The 24,312-nt window shown below is 39.6% G+C and overlaps 1 protein-coding gene and 1 long non-coding RNA gene across 16 annotated transcripts in view; one reads left to right on the top strand and one right to left on the bottom strand.

Annotated features, from left to right (window-relative positions):
• Positions 1-24,312, bottom strand: part of LOC146404833 (uncharacterized) — a 1,439,763-nt gene that overhangs the window by 402,682 nt on the left and 1,012,769 nt on the right. The window contains exon 2 of the long non-coding RNA XR_014842033.1: positions 19,738-19,808. This is a non-coding gene — a long non-coding RNA (uncharacterized LOC146404833). The remainder of the gene's footprint in view (positions 1-19,737; positions 19,809-24,312) is intronic.
• CAMKMT (calmodulin-lysine N-methyltransferase) overlaps positions 1-24,312 on the top strand; it is a 406,172-nt gene that overhangs the window by 295,628 nt on the left and 86,232 nt on the right. The gene's annotated exons all lie outside the window — the stretch shown is intronic.

The raw sequence follows: 24,312 nt of genomic DNA, 5'->3' as shown, positions 1-24,312 counted from the left end.
GGCTTGGTGTGGGACAAGTGCTGTTGGCTAAGTGCCATTCACCGTAATTTCAACCAGATTAAGTCATGAGATAGTACCAACAGTAAGGAGCAGTAAGCAGAAATGCCATTTGCTATAAAACTCAACCAAAAGAGAATCCCAGACTGTGGAACTGGAAGGAACATCAGAGGTAATTGTATCTTGTTGATAGAGAAACTTGGGCCCAGAGGAGTAAAATAACTTGTTTTTTAATCTCCCAGAACATTTATAGCAGAGTCTCAACTAGAATTCAGCTCTTTAGAGCCCATTTCTGTTATGCTCTTGGTTCTAAAAATTATATAAAAGTGGAGTCACGCAGAAGGTATGCAGAAAAGGAGTGGCTTAGATTACATTGCTGGGAGGGAAAGAATGTATTAGTGAGACATAACCAAGATTAAAGAAAAATTTTATCCCTCTTTTGTATACATTAATCTTTATTATAGGAAAACAGCAATTATTTGGTGTTATTTGTATTTGTTTTCAAGACTGATCTAAAATAAGAATTGAAAAGATTTCATCCAGGTGTTCCTGTCATGGCCCAGAAATGAACCTGGCTAGGAACCATGAGGTTGTGCTTCGATCCCTGGCCTCGCTCAGTGGGTTGAGGATCCAGCGTTGCGGTGAGCTATGGTGTAGGTTGCAGACACTGCTCGGATCTGGCGTTGCTGTGGCTGTGGTGTAGGCCGGCGGCTATAGCTCTGGTTAGACCCCTAGCCTGGGAACCTCCATATGCCACTGGTGTGGCCCTAAAAAGACAAAGAGATGGGAAAAAAATCTCATCCAAGTGCCTAGAGCAAACCTGTCACAGTAGGAATCAAGCAAAATTTGTCAAGTGAAAGAATGAAACAAAAATTCATTTTTAAGAACTAGGGGTATTCTTTAGCTAGATCTAGCATTATCAAAACCATTTATGAAAAAATTAGAGTCTGTCTTTGAATCAAAAGTTTCTTGGTTTGCCCCATATTTTAATGGACTCTGGACAGTCTAGCCACAAATACAGTGAATTTAAGTATCTGCTTGTGGATGTCATAAATTGCTAGAGAAAACTAGTGCCCTGTCATTATAAATGAAATGTCCATTGAACATTTTATGATATTAACCTAAACATCTCAGATATGATTAATTAAATTTCTAAGGCGAATCTCAAACATCAGCTTACATTTCCAATTACAGTTGAGGGGAGAAATTTATGTAATTTTAAAGGGTATTTAGGTTTAAAATTATACAATTTATGAACCTTTACATGATGAAGGCAAGTTGATTTATATTGCTTTATTTAAAAATTTTTATATAACTCAATTCATGTTTATTATAGAAAAAATTAGAAAATACCAGTAAAATACAGAATAAAATCACTATTAACCCCCAAGAATCAAAGATTGGCTGTTAACTATTAATTGCATACCCTTCTAAACCTTTTTTCTGTGCATGTTCATAATATACTACACAACTGTTTTAAACATGACTTTTTTCATATCTCATGAATATTTCTCAATGCCAGTAAATATCTCTAGAAGCCATTCTTTATGGTTGCAGAGTGTTGCATCATGTGTGAGCAGTGTAGTCTGTTTAACTAGTCCCTTGCTTTTGGATATTTAGATTATTTCCCATTTTTCACTATGATGGATGATGCTGTGGTGAACTTATTTACACATCTTGACTCACATGTTCAATGATATTCTTAGAATGCTGAATTTAAAATATACTTAGTTGTAAGGGTAGAAAAAAATGAATTTTTTAGATGTCAAAAAGATTACTTTCATATAGACCTTGAAGTTCTTTCAGAGACTAAAATGTCCTTAGAGACTTTGTACTTAATTTTGGTTCTTCTGAATAAACACATCTTTATTATCCACTGATACGACTGTATTTGACAAATGGCCATCTCCCAAACCCATAGTTTTAGATGGTTTTCAAATAATTAAATGCTCTAAAATGGTGGTGTGCTCTTAATAATAGTAATACATTATGCTGATCGCTTTCCCCTCATTATTTTCAAAAGCTGGATGCTTTGTTTGGCTGGTTGACACGAGGCAGTTTCTTGCTGGAGGCAAAATGTCATTGGACCATACACTAATCTTTTTTTCCCCCCTGATTTTACCCATTTCCAGGCTGATTATGTAAACAATAAGGTGTTGTCTTTTTAATGAAGTGAAAGTGACACATCACAGGTGCTTTTCACCAATCCGAACTTATCTGCTAAATAAGTCCTGCTTTTTCTATACCCAAATGAGAATATAGTTGTTCTGGCAAAGCCATGCTAGACGAGTGTTTAAAGTGAAGAGGACAAGCAAGAGTCTTCTCCAGTTTGCATGAGATGGGACTGTCGAGTGAGGATGAGAGGGAACACAAGGGGAAGCAGGGGAGAGAGCCTGTGCTTACCAAGCTTGTTCAACTTGACGACATTACGATTTTCATGATAAAGTCTGCAATAACCTTTATCTTTTTATATTTAATTTAACGGCTGTTGGAATCTGGAGGAGCCAGCCCGCCTCATTTATCATGTAGCAAATATCAGCCTCATCTGGTACAGTTTTTTTTTGTGTGTGCTAACTAAAAGAGACATGAAATTAAAAAATAGGTCAGAAGGCTTTCCATTTCAGTTTTGTTGATTTATGTGGGTGAGGGGGTGGGGCAGGCAAAACGTTAGTTTCTTTTAAGTGATATTATGGAGAAAATAATCTATAAAGAGCCAAAAGAGATTAGAGCCCTGTGAGAACCCCGAAAATTATGTTTTGCCGAGTTCCCTCTGAAGCATTAGAGAGGTATAACTACAAAAACTGTTCCGAGTTGCCTACAAGTGGTTTTTGCTCAAAGACAATAAGGGCATGTTATGTACTTGAAATATTTTCTTTAAGTGAGATTGTGATGGAAGAGGTGACTCTGTTTTACTAAATTATTTATTCATTCATAAGACAATAAATTTTGTCCTATGAGAATTTTTCTCTAAAAGAATTAGGGTTTTTTTTTTTTTTTTTTTTTTTAATCTGTGTAAAAATAATAGTACTTCTAAACATGTGTTTGGGAGGCCAGGACTTTCCAATAAGAATGGATGATGAATGTAGACTCTGAGATATAACAATTTTTCTCAAAAATAACTTTGTTTTTCTGAAACAAAACAAAACAAAACTAACCAAAAGCAATAGTTCTCTTTAAGTATCTTCAGAAGGCCTGTGCGTAAGAGTAAAAATGGATACTACATGTAAACTCCAGGGCATTGTTGCCCATAAGCTTCATTGCTGCAGTGAAACGAATTACAGAAACACAAATAGCTGTTGAGACCTAGGTGGGCTGTTTCCTCCTCCTGCATCCCACCATGACAGTCACTCTGAATTTCACTGAGCTCTCTCTGAAACCAATTATGCCTTCTAATTAAAACACTAAAGAAGGCCTCCAGAAGAGGCTTTTTGTTGTTGTTGTTTTGTGCTTTTTGCCACTAACCCGCCTCCCATCCCCTCACCATTACTTCCAAAGTAAGAGAAAAATATTATGACAAGAACCGGTGCGGGCCAAACTGCCCTTCTGATAGAAAATTTTGTTATTTTAAGTGCTATAAATTCAAACAATCTGATGGCTTTCAGATGCACTGGATAAATACTTTTCTGTCACAGCAAGTGGGAAGGTAAGCATCCTCTTTTCCACGGATGCCGCAAATGCTCTCAAGAAGCGAGGAAAACTGAAATGATTGATTTTTGACAGAGACCTTTTAACATCCAGAGGGGTAACATTAATGTGTGTCACAGGTTAACTCTTTCAGATATCTGAGAATGTAGATAATTTCTAATGTACGGATGAGGGTGTCTTCCCACCCAAGGTCTAATTTGTGTGAGAGCCATGTGAAGGCCATCTTCTCTCAGAGAGGAGTTTTATTTTATTTTTTCATTTTTATTTTATTTTTAAGAGAAACTTGTTATTCAATGTAATTTTCTTTAAATATATACCGTTTCCCCACCCTCACCTGCTTGGGGGAGGAGCAGAAAACCCCCACCTCTTCCGGGGCGGGGGAGAAAGTCCATGTATAAAGCCTGAGATGGTGAGGATGAAGTCTAAAAATACCATTTACAAGGGGGAAGGGGGGGTCTGTTGCGACCTTAATCTTCAGACACCCCCATCCCCCGCCCCTTTTTCCTCCTTTAGACAAAGCCCCTGGGAATCCACTTGGGTGGAGAACAAGCCCTTGCTGTACTGGGGGGCGGGGGCGGTTAACACCCGACCTAGGCCACGAAGCTCTGAGATCCGGAAAGGATAGCACCTCGATGCCAATGGGGCAGGGGCTGCCCTCCACCCCCCTGCAGTCAGCAGGTCCCATGTAAACAGCGATTTTTCTTCTTTTAGTTCCTGCTCTTCCCGATTTGATTTCCTCCAGCGCCTTGCTCTCTGGCTTCCACTGGAGGCCCTCGGTTCCAGGTTCCACCATCTCTCCTCCCTCCCCTTCTAACCTTCCTCTGGAAGGACTGGGGAGGGGGCGAGGACGAAACGGGTGGGGCAGCGCCCAGCTCACCCCTTCTCCTAGGTCAGGGCAACATGTCCTCCTCAGGGGAACCCTCAAGGCGGGGTGCTGGAAGTTCTTGGCCCTATAGGAGTGGATTTCTTTCCCTGGAGGCGGGACAAGGCAGGCACAGTCCAGTACCAGGATACAGGGTTCCTGATGGGCCCTGCCCTCAGCGTGGAGTGCCTGTGAGGGCACAGAGGAGTTTTAGCCGGAGTTCCAGACCCTTTTCCATTTTGAGCCTTCTAGTACATTAAAGAACCCCAAAATAGGGTTGCAAAACTTATCAATTTATTTTGTGTTTACATCTAACAAATCGTCCTTTAAACATGAACAGCCAGCAATGTGGTCCTACAGTATAGCACAGGGAACTATATCCAATCTCTTGGAAGATAATATGAAAAAAAGAATAATCTCATGTATGTATGTATGTATGAGCGGGTCACTTTGCTATGAAGCAGAAATTGACACAACGTTGTAAATCAACTACACTTTAATTTTAAAAGTTTAAAAAAAACTTGCACATCCAAAATGCGATGACCACATCTCACCTAACTCATCTTGAAAGACCTTTAAAATTTAACATTGAGGTTCCTCACGAATATCATGAATGAAATCCAGACCCCAGTTATCTCCCTTCCCTCCCCATAAAAGGATCTAGCAGGTCAGAAATTTGGTTACGTGTGCCATTGAGATATTTCTGGCTAAGGTTGGGCCTTCCATGCTTTATGTTGCATAAGTTTGGAATTCAACTAAGTCCTTAAGCACTCGAATAGATGAACGTGGAGCTTTTTCCAAACAAGTCATGCCTCTGACCACAGGTTTTCCTGAGGCCACTTCTGTAGGTAGGTCACCACTTCATTAAAGCACCAAAGCAAGGCAGTTCTGTTGTTCAGAATCTATCTTTGTCATCTACATGCTGACTACTTTCTAGATTTAGGACCAAAAAAAAAAGAAATCTTGTCTCAGTAGCATAGAATGACTGACAAGAATGGATTCTCAAGCATGTGTACTAACCAAAGAAAGAAAATGAACTCGTACCCTTTAGAGTCAGAGTCCAAAATAGCACAGCAAACTCAACATTTCTTTAAGATCTCAGGTTTTAGTTTTAAAATTCCCATAATATTACATTCTACTCTACACTCTGTTTTTATATAAGGTAATGGCGTCTCTTCCCCCAATCTTTGATTAAATTTGATCCTCGTGTACCCTGTTGGATTTTGCATAGCCTTGGCATACCGCTACGTACCCTGATGGAGTGTGTGTGTGTACTCCGGTCTGTAAATGCACGCATGTAAGGAATATGCTTCCCTTTTATTCCCTATGCTTGTCCAGGCTTTATCCCTATTGCATTGAATTATTACACACATGGCAATCAGAGGTGGCTCTGAAATTGGTGAGGCTCCCGGAAGAAAGGTATTCATGAAACAAGTTTCATTCTTCCAGAGTAACGTGTTATTTATTTTTAAAATTAATCATGTTTCCCTTTATCATGTTAGGCCTGGAGAGGGTACTTATGGTGGTCTAACTCATGACCATGGAAAGCCTGTTGCTAGGGTCTAGGCCAGGGGGTTTGTTTGTTTGTTTGTGTTGATTTGTTATTGCTGTTCCCACAGCATATGTAAGTTCCCAAGCCAGGAATCAAATCCCAGCCACAACTGCGACATACACCACGGCTATGACCTACACCACGGCTGCAGCAGTCCTTAACCCACTGCTCCTGGGCTGGGGATCAAATCCATAGCTCAACAGTGACCTGAGTTGATGCAGAGACAATGCAGGATGCTTGCTGCTGCACCACAGCCAGAACTCCCATAAGCCAGTGGTTCTTAAAGACTACATTTAAAAAAAAATGCAGGATTTTTTTACTATCACAATATTGGGAGAAGCTCCTAGCCAGGGATGAGAAGCAGAAGATACCAGTCCCCTGTCTCCACAACCATTAATAATATTTTAACCAACATCCATGTAGTGAAAAATCTGAACTGAGAGCTCAACTCCATTTTATGTATAAGTATCGATGATTTTTGGTACAGTTTTACTTCTGAATTTTCTGAAAATGTAGCCACTTGTAAATCAAAGCAAGACTGCATTTTTCATTTCTCAAAACATTCCTATTCCGGAAAATCTCACCAGTTGGCAGCAAAAGCCACTTGTAACTGAGCCTCCAATATGGAACACCTGCATCACTTTATAACTGCTGTTGCTATATTCAAGGTGATTCTACAGTTAGGAGTAAGCATCAGACTGAGTCCATCTGTCTTCTAGAGCTGTCCTGCTTGTACATTTACATATTAATAAACATTTTTATGAATTCTTTTTGTCCTAACATCCTATTTGGGGCATTAAAAATATCATCATATTTAGTTGATATTACTTATGGGTTTCAGTTCAGGAGATCAAAAGGACATACAAGGTAGTTACTATTTTTTTTAAAAAAAAGGCATTGGATGTGCTAGAGTGGATAACCACTGCCCCAAGTGGTGGCCTGGTTGAGTGTATATTAGAGCTGCCCCTTGGCACAGCTGCAGACTGACCCTCTGAAAATTTTTTCAAAAAGTGTGATTTAATGTGAAGGCATTGACAGATTGGCAGAGTGTTTAAGACACATATTTCAAAGTCAGGCAGACTTTAATTCACATCTTGGCTTCGAGACTTACAGCTGTATAACCTTGGGCGGTCATTTACCCTCTAGTAGACTTCATTTCCTCAATTGCAAAATAAGATAGCCTGTGAAACTCTTCCAACAAGGTTGCTATTGCTTTTATTCTCCTCATCACTCTTAGTGAAGAGTCTCATGACAGATTACTTTAAATGTCTTCAGGGTTCAGGTCCCTAAGAAAGATTATGCCTTCTAAAGTGCTAGTCTATTTCTTTTTAAACAGTGGGAGCCATTTCATTCATGCCGTTTTACTCTTTACTTTGACTGCTAGTGAACATGGAGCTAAGTACTCGTGCTTAATTGCTGTGGTTTTCCTTAAATAGGGCTTCTTAATATAGTTTGCCCCCATTTCATTCCCTCCTCCCCTTCCTCTCCTATTAAATTTTGAGTTTCCATCCTGTGTTATTAGTCGTTGGTCTTATTGTTCCCGTACTTTTATTGTAAACTGTAACAAATCCTTTTGAAAGTAGGTAGAAAATAAAGAAATCAAATAAGAACAAAATAATAAGGCTCCATTTTCTTTATAATGCTTTTTAGTGTTTATTTCTATAGGTGGCAAAGTTCCTTTTTTCCCCTGAAGTTATGCTGTTTGTTAATGATAATATTAGTCAGATCTTTATTGTATCACTTACTTGGGAAAATATGAATAACTAAGTTGATATTAGTTCAATGTAAATTATTTAATTCTATTTTCCTAGCCAAAATCAGAAGAATAGTACTATTGCTGTATCTCACCATATCACTATGGAACAGTGGTTCTCAAAATTTGGGCTCAGGATCTCTTTGTACATTTTTTCTTTTTTTTTTTGGCCACAGTTGATGTGGGATCTCAGTTCCCAGACCAGGGACTGAACCCAGGCCACAGTGCTGAAAAACTACTGACTCCTAACCACTAGACCACCGGGCAACTTCCCTACTTTGCACTTTTAAAAATGATTGAGGACCCAAAGAACTTTTGCTTATGGGAGTTATATCTCCCAATATTTATATTAAAACTATGAAATTAAATTGAGAAATTTAAAAATATTTACAAATCATTTAAAAAAAACCCATTATATATTAACCCATTATATAGTAAACCTTTTCTGTATTAATATATAACATAATTTTGTGAAAAATTAGTATATTTTCCAAAACAACATCAGTAAAACATTTTAGAGAAAAAGAATAGCATTATGTTTGTGAACCTATTTATTGTTTGTCCTTTTCTTTTTTTTAAGTTGAGGTATAATTGACATCCAACGTTATTTTAATTTTAGGTGTACAAGATAGTGATTCCATATTAATATATTTTGTGAAATGATTACCATAATAAGTATAGTTGACATCCAATGTTTGTTTTAATAGGAGATAGCTAGATTCTCCTATCTATTTCTGCATTGAATGTGTTGCAATATCATTTTTCAAGTAGCCTCATAAGAAAATGAAAGTGAAAAGGACCATATGTATTATTATTGTTGTTATTAAAATGGCTCAGACCTTAAGGACCCCCAAAAGGGCTTTGGGGGATGTTCAAGACCCTGGATCACACTTTGAGAACGGCTTTTAGAGCATAGCCAATGGAAATGGCAATATAAGAAATTGCAATAATGTTTTGCCTACCTTTTTTTTTTTTTTTTTTTTTTGCTTTTTATGGCTATACCCATGGCATATGGGGTTCCCAAACTAGGGGCCAAATTGGAGCTGTAGCTGCCGACATACACCAGAGCCACAGCAACGCAGGATCTGAGCCGCATTTGCAACCTACGCCACAGAAAGGGCAGAGCCAGATCCTTAACCCCTGAGCAAAGCCAGGGATTGAACCCAAAACCTCATGGTTACTAGTCGGAATTGTTTCTGCTATGCCATAACAGGAACTCCTGTTTTGCCTACATTTCAATTTTCAGTTGTTTCACTGAACTACTAAGTTTTTAAAAATGTGCCTCTTACATTTTTGCCAAAGTTCATAGAAACTTAAGGTCAAACTATTGTTCACAGTAATGTTTAGATTTTTCCTTCAAGATCTGTCCAATGTATTTTGACAGCTGCTAGGAATATATGCAGTCAATGCTAGGCTTTTGGCAATAGGTTTTTTAAAAAAGATATGTATTGAACAGAGGTAATCCTTTTAGTTGTGGCCTATAGGAAGACTTAGCCTTTTAACCCTTCCAATCAATAATAGTCAAACTAGTTTTAGTAAACTATGATTTTTATTTGTTCATGTTGTTTGTTTCATCATCGTTGTACCAATCGGTTCTAGAGTGGAGCAGTGATTTCTCTAATTCCTGCCATGAGGTGGTTCATAATGAAGTTAGACGGTTTGCCTAATTTAGGTTCAGAATGAGTTAATACAGAAGGACAACACATTTTATTTTACTGTATTTTATTTTCTTTTTCTTTAAGCGACAATGGCTGTGAGCAAACCTTTAAGCCTTTGTATTGCTATAAGGATACTCTAAGGATGCGGGTTCTGCTTTCAGTGTGATGGAATCTCCATTACAGTGTGATGGTACCACTTCCAGTAATTAATTGGGCTTTCTGTTTCTCTTTCCAGGAAAGAACTATTTTATTTTAACCTTCCAAGTATTTCGACAGGAGTAAATGAGGATGCCAGGATCTGACTTTCCCAGTGATAGCGTTAGAGTTAGGTTTGGGATATTTTGAAGTAGAGAGGTGATAAACAGGGTTTTCTGCTTATGAAACACATCCCGCATCTCTTTAGGTTTCAGAGGGTGATAAAATAAACATGATTAAGGAGTGTCAACTGCTACTTCCAGTGACAGCAGTACTCCCTGCTGGGGCCCAGTGAGTCACCTGAAAATCACATCATTGTGCTTTTCATAGGTCACATTATACCTTCATCTAAAAAATAGCTTCCCTATATATGTATTTTTGTATGTATTATCTAGCATCTATCTTTTATAATATATACAACATTCTTTCCCAAGACTTTCAGAACTATCAATTGAGAGTATAGGTTTTCAAGGTCAGAAAGGAATTTTAAAGATGATTCGTTCCAACTCCCTAATCCTTGCTGAAGCATTCACAGTGTCTCAGAAGAGTAGTTGTTCTAGCTTTGCTTGAATACTTCCCATTATAAAAACCTCATGATTCCTAGGGCAAAACTTTTGTGATTTTAGACAACTTCAATTATGGGGAAAGCTTGTTCTCCATTTGACCTGAGACAAATAATTACCCTTTTTCATACTATAGCATGTCTAATGTTTGAAGACAATTTTTGTGTTTCATTCTTATGTTTTCATAAGCCTCCTCCTCTCCAGACTCAAACAACTCTATTCTTTAGCTGAAAAAAATTTTAGCCCCTTTTCTACCCATGTTCTCTCTACTGATCTCTCCCTGCTTCAATTTTCAATGTCCATCTTAATACCCAGAATGACACTCAGTACTCTTGTGGCAAAATTACCATTGTAGGAGTTCCCGTCATGGCTCAGTGGTTAACGAATCCGACTAGGAACCATGAGGTTGTGGGTTCGATCCCTGGCCTCCCTTAGTGGGTTAAGGATCTGGCATTTGGATGAGCTGTGGTGTGGGTTGCAGACGCGGCTCGGATCCCGCATTGCTGTGGCTCTGGCGTAGGCCGGTGGCTACAGCTCCGATTAGACCCCTAGCCTAGGAACCTCCATGTGCCCAGGGTGCAGCCCTAAAAGGACAAAAAGACCAAAAAAAAAAAAAAAAAAAAAAAAATTACCGTTGTGGAGGAGAGTGGGGCCACTATCAGCTGTTGTCTGAAGATCTTCTAGCTTCTTTGGCAGTTGTATCACATGGATTTATACTGTACTTACTATCAGTGTAAAGAAAGTGTGTCTTAGCCACATCAGTTACTATTAAGCTATATATTCTTCCTGCCCTTGCAAATTGGATATGCACATTCAAAACTCAATCCATTAAAATTTGAAAGTGCTTTTTCTTTTTTTTGTTTTGATTGGTGGAAATAACTTTTTATTTTATTGTAATTTTGAATCTACAAAAAAATTTCAAGACTAGTTTGAAGGATTACCATATATCATTTACCTAGATTCACCAGTTGTTAATATTTTAACCCATTTATCATTTTCTAAATAGAGTAGTATAAATTACATTAGATGTAAAAAGTTATAAATATTTTTCAGAACAATTTTAGAGTAAGTGGCAGACATCCTGACTCTTTAAATATTTCAGTTTGTATTTACCAAGAATAAGGATACTTTGCAAAATAACCCAGGTATAGTTACAAAATCAGGAAGTTTAACATTGATATAATGCTATTCTCTAATTCCTGGTCTATATTCAAATTTCACTAATTATCCCAGTAGAGTTCTTCATAGCTTTTTTGTGTGTGGGAGGTGGAGCTGGGTGAGGAGATGCAGTTCTAGGATCCACAGGTCAGGATCTGTGATGTGTCTGCTGATTTCTGCACCTTAGAAGAGGAGTTCTTATGCTTTAGAAGCTGGACAGTAGCTTTGGCAATTCTGCAGGACTTTGTCTATCATTTCCACATCATCAACTCAACAAACATTTACTTATCATTTTAACATAAATAAATAAGTAAATCCATTCATCTCTGAGCTTCCCCTTCTGTATAATCTCATTAAGCGTCTTGACTTTGAACACCTCAAAGTCAAAGGAGACATCAGAAGGCAACAACTTCTACAGGTCTCAGTCTCTCTCCACTCAAGTTCGTTTTCATGAGCTTTGCATTCGGTGAGCCTTTCTTCTTGCGGCTGACAGAACATGACCATTGGCTTGGTCTCTCGTCTTGCCCTGAGGCACACGTGTTAGTCATTTCCCCATGCCTATAGTCAAAGGGTTTTCTTCATCTATAACTTTTTATCATTCACCCTCTTTAGCCATTCAGGCCCTGTTGATTCCTCAAGGTATCATCTTGTTTTGGGATCTTTTCACTTCTTTATATGACAAATGCATATTGATCACTTTCAGGTGATAGGAAGGGCCCCTAGGTGCTAGGGGTACAGCAATGAGTTTGATTTTAATTTATCAAGTCATTGCCCTTGAATCCGGCAAGATTCTTACCTCTTCTGAACTTCCTGAAAGGTTTTTCAGGCTTTAAATGCATTTGTCCCTTAATATCCCTATCCTCATTGTATTTCTGTGATTTGGTTATATTTCGTATATATCCTTGAAGCATCCTGAGGCTGAAAAGGGGATTGTATTCATCTTTCTGTCCCTTGCTGTACTTAGCCCTTTCTTATATGTATATACCCAATATAAGTTTGTTGAATTCATTAATTAACTAGTCATAGAGCAGAGCTTCAGTTAGACTTGGGGGTCCATTATATCAAATTATGAAAATGTTGCAATACGTGGGCCTCGGTGAGAACACTGGCTACGGGAATGAAAAGAAGACACATGTTTGGCCCCTGCACATATATTTTTGTCCTCTAAAGGGGACAAATCACTCACCCATCAAACTGACTCAGAGTCAAAGAGAATGAGGAAAAATATGGAGATGGAAAGAATTAGGCAAGGCATGCAAATTTAGGAGAAGAGTTTGAATTTAAATAATTTGCATTGAGACCTTAGAGGTATATCCAGATTGAACTGTTTCTCAGGCAGTTAGAAATGCAAGTTTGATCTTTGGGAAGAGGTTAAGAAGTTTAATTTTAAGGATTATGTATAGATAGGGGAAAAAAAAAGTAAGGAATAAAATTGTCCGATCTAAATAAGGGTGGTGGGAAGTAGTAGTTCTGAGCAGAGTTTCAGGCAGTTTTATAAAGTCATTGTCTAAGAAATAAATGCTGAAGTAATATTGGACTTTTTAGTATTCTTTACCCTAAACTTGACTAAATTCTGCCACTTTTTCTTTAACAACATTTTCCCACTTCACTGTTTACTCTTAGCTTGAAAAGAAGGTCAAAGGCTCCTCCTGGGCCATTGACTCCCAGCATGTGATAAGTAAGGTAAGCAGGACCTGGTGTCTTTAAGCTTCCTGTCCTGCAGACAGGGTGGGTAGGTAGGTGGAGCTCAGAGTCTAAGTTCAGGAAGGATGAAGGTGGACCCATCACATTCTCTGCTCCAACTTTACCAGGAATAAAACTGACCTTGTATTTTGATCTACTTTTGGCAACTGGCATCTGATCTCAGTGAAGAATCCATAGAAAAGAAATAATGGATTCACCCTGGGGATCAAAAATAGGTGAAAGAGAAAGAACCTCCAACTTCCCTGCAAGGTTAGGCAGAGAGTGAGATGGGGATAGCTTCTGCTGATAGAGATGGTGTGACAGAGATGAGTAGGGTTCTAGGAGAACCATGATGGAATTAGTCAGCATGGTTCTCCTAGAAGATGTGCATCCATTCCAACTAGAGTTGGGAGAGTTTCGCTAGAAAGGATGGGCCATTGGGAAATTGTTAGTTCCTGGAACTCCTAGTTGGAGGTGGTCTGCAGTGAAGGCTGTCTTTCCAAGAACAGAAGCTGATGCAAAGGTCTATAGGGTCTCACCTCTCCCACAGGAAAATACCCACTCCAGAACATTTTATGAAATGCCTAGATGAGTATGGCTGTATCTTCAGACTCTGTATATGACTTGTACAAAGATCTAAGGTTTACAAGTGCAGAAGCTTTGCTCCTATAATTATTCCCTCACTACCAAGTTTCCCCTGCTGCTGATCAATGCCCATCACCATAAGAGCAGGTGGCGATATTACTCATCTTAAGAAAAGACCTCTTTTGACTCTGTAACACCTCTAGCCGTCTTATTCCTCTGTTTCCCTGGCAGCAAAGTGCCGCTAAAGAGTGATCTGTACTATTCTACTACCTCATCTCCAGCTCGCTCTTATTTTTCTTTACATTCTTTGGGGAAATACACATACAAGAGAGTATATGTAATGTGTATGTTTAGTTTAAAGAGAAATTAAAAGTAATACCTGTGTCCTCATCACCGGAAGTAGAACGTTACCAATGGTTTACCACACCTCTCGTGTGTCCTTGCACAAGCGCATTGCTCTTCTTCCACTGCCCAAGTAACCACTCTCTTGAAGTTTTGTCATCATTTTCTTGTTTGCCTTTGTAATTTTACCATATACGTATGAATCCCTAAATAATACATTTTGTTTTGCCTGTTTTTGAACTTCATCTAGATGGAGTTTTCTATATGTGTTGAGGACTTGCTTTGTCACTCATCTCTGAAGAGAAAAATCCAATGTTGGATGTGGTTCATTTTCACAGCAGTATACTATTATACTGCATAGTCATACCACAATGTAGTATTCTATTTTAACTATTGATGTGGACTTGGGTCATTGTCTAGTTTTTTTTTTTTTTTTCTGTTACTTACAATGCTATTATGGACATTCTTGCACTTGGCTCCTTGTGTGTGTGTGTGTGTGTGTGTGTAGAAGAATTTCTGTAGGGTATATACTGAGGAGTGGAACTATTGTATTACCAAAATATTTTCCGAAGTGTTTTTTATCAATTTATATTACTATGAGTAGCAGATAAATTTTTTGTTCCTCTACATTATTGCCAAAACTTGATACCATTTGACTTTTAAAGTTTTTGCTGGTCGGATAGTTCAAAATAGCATCCGATTATGGTTTTAATCTGTATTTTGCTATTTATTAATCAGCTCTTTTCAGTGATTTTTAGCTTTCATGTTTCTTCTTCTGTTAAATGCTTATTCATATTTTCAGCCTATTTCTCTATTGCCTTGTCTTTTTCTTATTGATATACTCTGGATACTAACCCTTAGTTTATGTGTTACAGTGATCTTCTTCTAGTTTTCAGATGGGTAATAGGAACATAGGGTAAAAATTAAATACAGATATTTAAGCCTTCCTTCTAGTTTATTAAGAGCAAGTTTTCTGGGCAGTGAAGCTATTGACTTTTTGGACTGGATACTTCTGTGTTGTGTGGGGCTGCCCTGTGCCTTGAGGATGTTGAGCAGATCCCTGGCTTCTACTCGCAGTGCCAGTAGCACCCCACTCCACCCGGTATGACAACCAAAAATGCCTACAGGCATTGCCAAATGTCCTGAGAGTCACATCTCCCCTGGATGAGAACCACATATGGTATAGAGACATCTTATGCTTAACTTGAGTTTTCACAGATTTTCTTGTGAAATGTTATCAGCTGATTTGGGCCTTTCCATTTCAACACCCAGTCCTTTTTAACCATCTCCAATTTCTTCTTTCATATATTTCTCTTATGTCTACAGTGAAAGCAGGAGGTTGCATGTTCATAATTGTTCTTTCCTGATCCTCAATCACGTTTCCCCAAGACAAAAGGCAGCTCTCAACAAACACACAGAGGCAGACCGCAGGATAGACTTCAGATTCGTTTCCTGTCCTTCCTGCAAGTATTAATCTCACCATAGGATGGTGATAGTTACTATGATTAATATACTTTTAACTGTAATGCGATTACAGAAAATCATGCCAAAATTGTGAGAGCTAAAACTTGACCTGCCCTGACAGGATGATGAAAACTCAATACCATTCTCCCTGACCCCCCAACCCCCACCCTCCCCCAAATAGTCTTGCTTCCTAATGAGTAAGAGTAGTTTAAGCTGCAATTATTTCCTCTTACACTGACTGTCCTTTTCACCCTGATTACTCTTTGGATGTATAATGGGGAGATAGCTGCTTGCAGGCTAGCAAGGAGGTCTGATGAATGGCAGCAATACATACTTGGGAAGAGTGCATTCCACTCTCAGAACAACCTGCCCAAACTGAATGCAGCTCACAAGTGGAGTGGGTAGAGCTTTTTACAATTTTGATTTGAAATGCCACTTTTCCAGTTTCTGTAGCTAAAACAGCAAATAATTCTGTGGGTTTTTTTTTTTTCCCCCAGCTGCTCTTCGTTTGACATTTACTGAACCCCTCTTGAATTTACGTTTGCGGAACAAGACAGCCATTTGTACCATTAGGCCCTTGCTCCTCTTTAGTTGAGTTTAGGGACCGTCTTCTCTAATTGAGTCCTGTTGGAGCAGAGTGCCTATTCATTCCAAGGGGACACCATGACACAGTTGGAGGGTATGGCCTGGGAACATAGAGAACATTGTGTCTGTGTCCCAATTTCAGAAACTCGAAGTTGCTTTATTTGCCAGGCTATCAACCAAGCTCTGGATTCCTGGACACTTTTGTATAGTTTTATGTTAATTGAGATACTACAACTCTGGAGTATTATAAGACCTACAAGTATCTTGTGAGTCATTTTTAAAATAAGACTAGACACAATAACAATGTTTTGTATAGTTTGAAGTTTAGGTGAATTCTATCCATTTGTAGCTATTTATTTGAAAAGAAGCTCTTTTTTTTTAATCTTTTTTTTTTTTTTTTTTTTAGGATTACACCCACAGCATATGGAGGTTCCCAGGCTAGGGTCGAATTGGAGCTGCAGCTGCCAGTTTACACCACAGTCACAGCAATGCTGGATCCGAGCTGCTTCTGCGAGCTACACCACAGCTCACAGCAATGCCGGATACTTAACCCACTGAGAGAGGCCAGGGATCGAACCTGCATCCTCATGGACGCTAGTCAGGTTCGTTTAACCACTGAGCCATGACGGGAACTCCAAAAAGTAGCTGCTTTTGCAAATAGATACTTCATAACCACTTAATCAAAATAAATCAATACCTTAGTTATCAGTATTTCTTAAGGCAACCTTGGACACCGGAACGGTGTTGAAACAAGCAATAATTATAATCCTAATTGATTGTATGTTTCTTGGTAGATGACACAGCACCTCCATATTTATGATCTTGTTTGTTTTAAAAAGTTGGCACTATGGGCAAATAAAGAAGCCTTGGGACAGTGAATGGTTAAAAAAATAATAATAAGCAAAGACCTAAAGATTATGTGTGCCTAGTGTGATTGTTGGTTTACTAATCAGAAGGGGAAAAGGGTTCTGTTTTGGTGGTGGTAGCTTTATAAACCAAGGCACTTGCTGCAAAACCTGGAAATTGGGGTGCGGGGGTGGGGAGGGAAGCCAGATAAAGGAGCCAGACAAAAAGAAAAAAGGAAAAGGGGGAGAATACGGAGACCAGAGCACAACGGGGGGAGGTCACGAGAAACAGAAGCAAAGATTTAAACACTAATGGAACACCAGTTACAAAGAAATTGAGAAAGGTGGACGCAAACAGCCCAACAGAACTGCAGCCCTTTAGGAGCCCCCTCTCCCCCTACCACGTTCCAGTGGGATAGTTCAATGCCTGGTTGGTTCTAGGCACCTTGGAGCCCCTTACTTCCTGCCATCCCAGCATAGCAGTTGATCTTCAGAGCAAACCCCCTTCTTAAGGAGTGGAGAAAAGTTTCAACCATAATTTCCTTTTTTTATGCACCCAAACTGTAAGCGTTACCTACAGGGAAAAAAAATTAACTGAATTTTTCCTGTAAAAGAGGTCTCCGTGGAATCACTCTGACAGGGCTCACTAAATTAGACATTTCTATCAGATTCATCAGGACACTTCACTTCTCTACTGTGCTATATATGAGTTGACGAGCTTATAGTCAGTTCATCATTATGTGAACCACTGAAGATGGGAGGGAATGTTGAAAACCCAAGATGATAATGCACCCACTGTGATTTTTTGTTTGTTTTATTGAAGTATAGTTAATTGACTGGGTTGTGATAATTTCTGCTGTACAACTAAGTGATTCAATCATACATACACACATACCCATTTTCTCTCAGATTCTTTTCCCACATAGTTATCACAGAATATTGGGTAGAGTTCTCTGTGCTATACAGCAGGTCCCCATTGGCCAATCAGTCCATCTGCCTTGGTGTGCATGTGCCCGTCCCAAGCCTCCAGTTTCTCCCTCCCATCCCGTGCAACCTGTCCCCTTTCGTAACCACAAGTTTTTCAAAGTCTGTGAGTCTGTTTCTGCTCTGCAACCCGCTGTGATTTATACTTGGTTATTTACGTTTGTATTTTGATATTGTACCCTTATCCCTGTGTATTCTAATGATCTGTTTATGTTTGTCTTCTCTACTAGACTATCAGTGTCTTGACCACAGGGACCATCTTATTATCCAAAACCTAGAGCACAGTCTCTGGCACGTAGCCGGGGTTTAATCGATGTTAGTTGAATAAATGATTGAAGACATAGATATATCTGATCTGAGAAATCACTGTGAACAAAATAATGCCTCTACACAATGAAAACAGTCAGTAACACCTGGAAAGCTTAACTGCTTGTTTCTCAGACTGCTGTGACACCCCCAACCTCAACCCAAGCGCTCCACTGTAAACCTTCCCCCAGAACCACGGAAGTGGTTAAGTGTTCAGGTGTCAGAATGCTACCCGGCAGGCCTGCCGCATACAAAGTTACATCACATTGAGTTTGAAATGCTAACAAAGCAAGTAATTAAGCTGAGTAAGTGCTAACTTGCTTGAAAGCAAGATTGGAAGCTGATAAACCAAAACGCTGATAATTAAGAGTTGATTATACAGCTTTGTTGTTTCTCTACCCTGCTAATAGCCTCTCATTCTTGGCATGTAATGATTTCTTCCCCACAAAGGAAAAAAAAACAAAACAAAACCCAACCATCACTCTTCCCCACTTCTTCTCTCCCACCGTGAGTAAGGCGCAACACCCTCCCTTCCTAAGCCGCATCCTCCACCAGCGCCCTTGATCCTTCTCTCCTTCCTTGTCTTTTGCCTCTCGCTCTCCACTAATTTCTTCTCCTTTGTTTACAAACATGCTCAGGGGTGACCAGGCTTTAAAGAAAAAAAAAAAAAAAAAAAAAAAAAAAAGCAAGTCAGTATCTGAGAGCTGGAGACTCCTGCCTTATTCTACACTCTCTTAAGTCTCTGCCATCTTTCTCCTCTGCATTCTCTAAACTTGGAAAAGGAATCTGCATTCCTTGCATCCTCATCTTCACTGCTGATTACTTCTTATTCCCTTAAAACTCTTCTACTGGTTTCAGCACTCTAATGAAGCCCTTTCAGAAGTTATCGTTATGTTTTTAATTGTCAGATTCCAGAATCTTCATTTTCCTTGATCTGTCAGCATTTCACATTGTTGACCTGCCCCTTTTCTGAAATGTGTCTTTTGGTGACTACCATGAGATTTTACCTTTCTGGATTTCTTCTCATTTCTCTTATGACTTCGTCTCTCCATCCCACTCTTCCTTCTTTCCTTTGTCCTTTGCTTCCTTTTTGGTAAGAAAGGAAAAGAAAGAAACTAATTTTATTGACATTTAAAACAAATTATATGCCAGGTGTTATCCCAGATTTTCAACTATTATCTCCTTTTATCCTTGCATCAACCATAGGATGCCAATATTATTACCTTCACTTTAAATGTTATTTATTTATTTATTTATTTTCTTTTTTGTTTTTTGTCATTTCTTGGGCTGCTCCTTTGGCATATGAAAATTCTCAGGCTAGGGGTCAAATTGGAGCTATAGCTGCTGGCCTATGCCACAGCCACAGCAATGCTGGATCCGAGCCACGTCTGCAACCTACACCACAGCTCATGGCAACGCCAGATCCTTAACCCACCGAGCAAGGCCAGGGATCGAAGTCGAAACCTCATGGTTCCTAGTTGGATTCGTTAACCGCTGAGCCACAATGGGAACTCCCACTTATTTATAATTGTGGTAATATACACATAATATAAAGTTCACTGCAATAATTATTTTAAGTGTACAGTTCAGTATTAAGAACATTCACAGTGTTGTGCAACCATCACCACCACCTAGCTCCAAGACTTTTTTCAATATTGCAAAACTGAAACTCTCTATTCATTATACACCTCCCTGTCGCCCCATTTCCCCATCCCCTTGGAATCATACTTCTACTTTCTGTATCTGTCTTTCTGTATTCACTCTAGATACCATATATAAGTCTAATCATGCAGAATTTGTCTTTTGTGACTGGCTTGTTTCATTTCGCATAATGTTTTCAAATTTCATCCATATCGTAGCACGTATCAAAATTTCCTTTCTTTTTAGGACTGAGTGATACTCCATTGTAGATGTATATCACATTTTGTTTATCCATTCATCTGTTGATTATCCCCATTTCATAGATGGTGAAACTGTGGCTCAGGTGAATAAAATAACTAATTGAGATCACACAGCTTTTCCCTGTGGAAGCCTTCCAAATTCTTCAGTTTTATTTCTCATCTCCCCCTCCTGCCTCCTCTTTGACAGTCTTAAACCACATCTTAAATTATAATCTCCTTATGATTCTCAAATGTATATGCCAAATTTAATGTTGGTACTGAATCGAGTTCCATATTTCCAGAGGATGCACTAGAATATCCCTCTGATGCCTCTGACTCACTGTGCACAAAACAAGCCCATCATCATTTGATCCTCAAAATAGACTTATCATTCTGACATCCCTATTCCTGGTAATGACACCACAAATTCCTGAGTCACCTGGACCCAAACTTCTGAGTCATCCTTGAGCCTCCTTTTCTACATAACCTGAATGCAGTGTCATAAGGTCCTCGGAGTTCCTGTTGTGACTCAGCAGGTTAAGAACCCGACATAGTATCTGTGAGGATGTGGGTTTGATCCCTGGCCCGACTCAGTGGATTAATGATCTGGTGTTGCAGCAAGCTGCAGTATAGGTCACAGATGTGGCTCAGATTCTGCGTTGCTGTGGCTGTGGTGTAGGCCAACAGCTGCAGCTCAGATTCAACCCCTAGCCTGGGAACTTCCACATGCCTCAGGTGCAGCCATAAAAAAATAAAATAAAAAATAAAAAAAAATAAAGTCTGTCAGGTGTGCTTCCCCAATCCTATTCATATCCGTCACATCATATCCATCACATCTCCATGCTGTCCCTGTATAGAAGAGGTCCCTGGATTTCCCATCGTGGTGCAGTGGTTAACGAATCCGACTAGGAACCATGAGGTTGCGGGTTCGATCCCTGGCCTCACTCAGTGGGTTAAGGATCCGGCGTTGCCATGAGCTGTGGTGTAGGTCGCAGATGCTGCTCGGATCCTGCGTTGCTGTGGCTCTGGCGTAGGGTGGTGGCTACAGCTCCGATTGGACCCCTAGCCTGGGAACTCAGTATGCCACAGGAGAGGCCCTAGGAAAAGGCAAAAAAAAAAAAAAAAAAGAAGAGGTCCTATAGTCTGCTAGATCTAAGAGCCTAGGCTAGGTTCAAAGGCCAGCTCGTCCACTCCCTGGCTTGGAGAGGAGGGAGGGTATTGGATGACTCATTTGACCTCACAGAGCCTCAGTTTTCTTATCTGTGTGAGAAAGCCCAATGTGAAAGGTATTTTGATCAATAAATGTAATAATATAAATAGCCCAGCACAGTAACCAGCATTTAGTAGATGCTAAGCAGTAATTCTTTCTTCTCTTTTTAAATCCTCTCTTCCTACTTCTAGTTCACTAACCTTCTTCCCTCATCAGTTTTCCTTCAGCATTTAGTCACTTGCAGGAAATAAACCACTTTATTTTAGCATTATGTTTTATTTTACAGTGCCCTGGAACCTATATACCAATCAGTGATTGTATTCAGGGTTGATCCTTCATATGTTTGAGGCTTGATTTGACATTTAGAATTCCTAAAACAATTTTGGAGGAAATTTCCATCTATTAAACTGCTTTATCAAAATTTTCTTATACAAAACTGAAATCTGCAAGATTTAATGAGTCTAGTCTCATTTTTTAAAAGCATGCTGTGGGAGTTCCTGTCATGACACAACAGAAACGAATCCAACTAGTATCCATGAGGATGCAGGTTCCATCCCTGGCCTTGCTCAGTGGCTTAAGGATCCCACGTTGCCGAGAGCTGTGGTGTAGGTCACAGACATGGCTCGGATCTGGCGTTGTCGTGGCTGTGGCATAGGCCAGAGGTTACAGCTCCGATTCGCCCCTAACCTGGGAACTTCCGTATGCTGCAGGTGCAGCCCTAAAAAAATAAAATAAAGTAAATAAAAAGAATGCTGTGAAGGCAGATTTCCATGATTAGTTGCAGGGATTAAAGGAGAGGTGGCATGAGTTTATTCATAACTTTGAATGTACCAAGAGTATTAACTGGGATAAGTAGAGTCAGCAAATAAACCGCACCCCCCCGCCCGCCCCCGGCACACACATACCAAAGTACAATTTGGCAAGAAGACAGGCCAACTTTTGCCTTTTCAGCAGAAGGGACACCTGGCTGGAAAAACTGTCTTCAGGAATTCCCTGGTGGCTCAGTGGGTTAAGGATCTGGCATTGTCACTGCTGTGGTATGGTTTCAGTCCCTTGCCTGGGCACTCCCACATGATATGGGTGTGGCCAAAATAAATTTTTTTTTTTTTTTTAAAGATTAGCTATTGAAAAAAAAAAGAGGAAAATTATCTTCAGTTCATGGAGTAAAGGAATGTAAGCACATTCAATCCCAACTTCCTTATCAACGGTCTGCACTCCGGGGAGCTGTCCAGAGTAGCCAGGCCATGTCCAGCTGCATCAAAGGTAGAAATTCCATATATGAATCCTGAACTAACCTGAATTTCTTACTAGCTGGATTGCTGGGTCTCAGAAAGCCCAAGAAATTCCATGTATGAATCCTGAACTAACCTGAGTTCTTACTAGCTGGATTGCTGGGTCTCAGAAAACCCATTAACAACAACAGCAAAACCTCCAAACAATCTTTAGGAGTAGTTTGGAGAAAGTTTGTAATCACAACTAGGCATAGAAAAATTAAACTTCAGATTGATCCTTTCCTTTAAGGTTTCAGTAAGCAAGGAGCTAGTGAAGATGAGGGTGGTTTTAGTTCCCCGTCTTGTACCAGACATTCAATCAGAGCTGCATATGTAATTCTCTAAATGCAGCTGAGCATTCCTTGCGATGGCTGTTGACTTATCAGCGAATGGCATGACCACCTTCTCAGCCACCCTCCAGTTTCAAGCTCATGGTTCAGGCATGTCTAAGATGGCCAGTCTATCCCATCGCTTTGGTTGGATTCATTGCTTCTGTCTCATTCCTGATGTAATCAGATGCTAAAGACCAATTGCTTGGATGTTATTTTTCTTTTGCCCAGGCAGATTTTACTCAGCGAAAGCAGACGAGGCTACTGAGTGAAGAACATAACAGTTCACTTGCTACTTCCCGATGTTTTGTTTTATTTTTCTCTGATGAGTAAATGTGAATGCTTATGTGTTATCTGAGTCTTTGTTCTGATAGGCTCCCTTCCCATCTCTTCTCAACCTTTCTTTTAACAAGCTCTAAGAATGGCATTCTCTGGTATTCTGTGTTCATGGCCTATGAAAATGGCAGACTCTGCTCCTCACCCTTATTTACCCATAACTAATTATCGTGCCCCTAATCCTGTTTTTCTCTCATTTTGCGTGAGGATTTTTGTTCTGTAGTCTCCTCATTGAGTTGAAACGTTCCAGGAATCCAGTGGCTAACTAGGGTTTAAGTTGGTTTGGTCCCCGTAGAACCTTCACAGAATTTCCTTCCATTCCTTTAAGAATTGTATTCCTCAAACTCGTTTGAAGAAACCATTATGATGGCCTCTAAGGTGGTATATTAGAGTGGAGTCCTAGAGTTCAGAATCAAAGTATAAACTCAAAAATTTGAACTCAAGTTTTTTGCGGGTGAGTGGGTGAATAAACTCTTTTAGGATACTGTAATCATTTATGTGGTAGTCTCTTTGTTCCCCACCCTAACCCCCTAACATAGTAAAGTTAAATTTTATAAACGTGACTCAGGATTTGGCAGTCACTCGCTGATGTTGCACTGCTGCCACACTCTCAGCCATCTCTCCCCCTCACTTTTTTCCACTCCATGTACTTGCCTCAGAGCAGAGGGTTCGAGAATAAATGTATTACCAAAATGAAGGAAACAGACTTTGAACTTCAGAGTGAAGAACTGTAAAGTGGCCAAGAGTCTGATTACCAGTCAGGCTTCTAGATGGTTTATTAATGAAGCAATGCATTATCCACAAGGGGAAAGAAATGCCATTAGTGTTCTCCTCTAGGCACGGAAGTTCCTATTTAAGGAAAAGTAAATGCATAGCATGCACCATGTCAGAAAACTAATTTTAATGTTAACAATGAGTTGAGTATTCTTGTGGTGATGAGAAAATATTCCAGCCTTCACTGCCTTCCACAAATAAGTTGCTGGAAGTAAACGAGGTGTGCTATTTCAGTACCGATTTAGCAATACCTCTGCTCTATTATCAGCAACATGCACAGTTGGTTCATGGCAGAATGCAAGCCACTCTTGTCTGTGAATAAGCATCAGGCTGAC

This window comes from Sus scrofa, chromosome 3 (genome assembly GCF_054392235.1).
Source record: "Sus scrofa isolate SSC_HxYL_T2T_F1_AM1 chromosome 3, Sscrofa_HxYL_maternal_Yorkshire_Landrace_v2.0, whole genome shotgun sequence".
NCBI classification, from domain to species: Eukaryota; Metazoa; Chordata; class Mammalia; order Artiodactyla; family Suidae; genus Sus; species Sus scrofa.
This window is presented reverse-complemented; position numbering and strand designations above follow the sequence as displayed.